This window comes from Aotus nancymaae, unplaced genomic scaffold, assembly GCF_030222135.1.
Source record: "Aotus nancymaae isolate 86718 unplaced genomic scaffold, 86718_ANA_hifiasm-v0.15.2.pri h1tg000062l, whole genome shotgun sequence".
Taxonomy (NCBI): Eukaryota; Metazoa; Chordata; class Mammalia; order Primates; family Aotidae; genus Aotus; species Aotus nancymaae.
In genome coordinates this window covers 17,959,296-17,962,454 of record NW_026988476.1, presented here as the reverse complement: position 1 = coordinate 17,962,454, position 3,159 = coordinate 17,959,296, and positions in this window count along the sequence as shown.

Sequence of the window (3,159 nt, the reverse complement as noted above, 5' to 3'; positions counted from 1 at the left end):
GCTGTTCTCATGAGAGTCAATGAGTTCTCATGAGATCTGGTTGTTTAAAAGTGTGTAGCACCTCCCACTGCTCCCTCTTCCTTCTGCTCCTGTCATGTAGGACATGCTAGCTTCTCCTTCACCTTCTGCCATGATTGTAAGTTTCCTGAGGCCTCCCCAGCCATGCTTCCTGTACAGTCTGTGGAAATTTAAGTCAACTAAACCTCTTTTCTTTATAAATTACCCAGTCTCACGTAGTTCTTTATAGCAATGAGAGAAGGGAATAACGCAGTCTTTTACTTTTGGTATGAAATTACTTTCTACTTGCCTGCATGTTGGTCACTGATTCACTGATTCTTTCCCCTGCTGTGCACGGTCTTCCAATAAGCTAGCTCATCAGAAGAATTATTCATTTCTGTTACCATATTTTTAATTTCTAGCATTTTCTTTGATGTTATTCTTTATAATATCTGTCTGTGCTAGTAGTTCCCATCTGTTCCTGCTTGTTGTCATCTGCTTTTTGCCCAAGGTCGTTTAACATATTTCACACAGTTACTTTAAAATAGCTGGCCATTCCTTAAGACCTTTGAACATTTTTTATTATGGTTATTTTTAAGTCCCTGTTTGATAATTCTCACATCTCTTGACTGCTTCTCTCCTGATAATGGGTCTCATTTTCTTTCCTCTTCATTTGTCTAATAAATTTTGCTTAAACTATGGACAATTTGTGAAGTAAATATTTTTGGCTATAAAAGGGCTTCCTATAAAAGGGTTGTCCTTCTGAGTCAACCTAGTCTATAGTTGAGCTAGGTCTAAACTCTGTTGTTGCTTTAGTTAGATTTAGTTCCCTACAGTTTCAACTTATTTAAGGGTGGTTTTAGAACCTTTCTTTTAACAAACAGGATATGAGTGTCTTAACCATTTCTCTATTTTCCTGTCCTCAGACCTCATGCTTATGCATTTGGGATAGTTTTATCTCATTTCTCTTTCCCCACGCCCAGCTAAAAATGGTCTCTGCTGCATGCTTATTGTAAAACCCAGAGTGCATATAGGGATTCCCTCCATTTTTTTTTCTTCAGACCTTAGTAATCTCTGTACATTTGTACCTTAGAGGTTATTCTTACCTGTCCTCTAGGCACAGAGAGGTGCTTTTCCCTATGCAGTATAAGGCACCATGGCCTAAGAGCTTTCTCACAATTGTACTGCCCTGCCCTCACATTTTAGCAGGCTCATCACATTAACACATTATGAGTAATCTGAAGTGTCCAGAGGTTTGTCTCAGTCCTACTTCTTCCTCTCAAATTTCAGCAGTGCCCACACACCTGAACCTCCCATGGAATCTGTCTCAGCTCTTCTGTGCTTCCCACAATCTTCCTCATGAAAGCTCAATAAAGCTTGTGGAAAAGAGTTGGCAGATAGTTGCAGATATTTTTCGTCTGTGACTCCTAGGGATTCTGTCATTAACAAAATTGAAAGTATAACTGTTTTCTTCTTAGTCATAGCTTTGGTGGCTTGTTCATTATTCAGCTGTTTGGCCACAGATTAAAACATTTGTGGAACACTTCTGTTCTAAGCAAATCACTGTGAGGTTTGTAATTTAGTAGGTTTCTTTGCATGCTCCTATCTCTAATGAGCTTAAGAAACTATGACTTTAAGTTTCTAGTCATTAGGATAGAGGAGACATCCTCTTGCAGCTCTTTCTACATTCTAAGTGGAAGCAGAAGATATCATCCATTATTTTTTAATGGACTAATTCTCCCAAGAGTATCTTTGTAAAATGATTAAAGAAAAATGTTTTTAATTTTTTTAAAAATTTGCCATTTTTTTAATTTCTAAAAGCTTATTTAGGAATAAAACTTTTTAATTTCTCTATGAATATTGAGATGCCCACCATATTGGGATTTCTCGGAAAGATATACAGTTTCTAGATCCTGGGTTTAGTAAATCCCAGGCATAAATTCAGTTTATAGTAGCTAAAATAACAAACAAACATGGTTAACTTCTACAAGAATATCCCGGTTTTACATCATGAGTCAAAAGCAAAATGTTCCTGTATATAAAACTAGAACAATATTGCTATGGAATCAGGACAAGATTAAGAATTCTGAAGTGTAATACAAAATTCCAAGTGAGATTAACATAGTTTTGGAAACATAAAAGTCATGTTGAATACAAAAATTGGTCACTTAATAAAGGATCCATTTCTTAGACCTTAGGAAAATCAATGCTTAAAGCTTAAGAGAGGCAAAACAATATTTTTTACAAAATCTGAATATAAAATATTATTTACATTTTAACACATAATCACCTTGAATGTAAGTTTGAAAACTCCAGATTAATATATTCTAAAGTACGAATGAATGGTTTGATCATGAAATTAGTATTATTCAACAAATTCAAAAAAGTGCATACTCATCTGAATGTAGTAACAAATTGCTATTGCTCTATTTCAACCATGTATTTCCCGTTTAAAAAATGCATAGTTGTCTAATTAATCCAAAAAGTTCTAAGTTACAAATTAGCAACCAGTTAGCTCAAGAAAAAAAAGAATAAAAACAAATTATTGACTAAATCTTGGTATATGTATATAATAAATGTTGATGTAAGACTATATTTATTATTAAAAAGTCCATAAGTTCTTCAATACAAAAGGACAAATTATAGCTTCACTATGAGTAAAAGGGAAAGAGAGAAACTGATGTTTATTAAGTAATTACCATGTGACTCACGCTATTACATCACTACTTTGTGTATTTTTTATAACGTGCAGTTTATGGAACTTGTGGTTCAGAGGTCAGTTTCTTAGCCTTAGTCCAACACTAGTGGGGCTTAGTTTCAAAATCAGGTATGACTGCCTTTTAATTCCATCTGTAGTGGTGGGCATTGTGGAAGACAGTGTGGCGATTCCTCAAGGACCTAGAAATAGAAATTCCATTTGACCCAGCAATCCCATTACTGGGTATATATCCAAAGAATTATAAATTGTTCTACTATAAGGACACATGCACATGAATGTTCATTGCAGCACTATTTACAATAGCAAAGACCTGGAACCAACCCAAATGCCCATTGATGATAGACTGGACAGGGAAAATGTGGCACATATACACCATGGAATATTATGCAGCCATCAAAAACGATGAGTTTGTGTCCTTTGTAGGGACATGGATGAACCTGGAA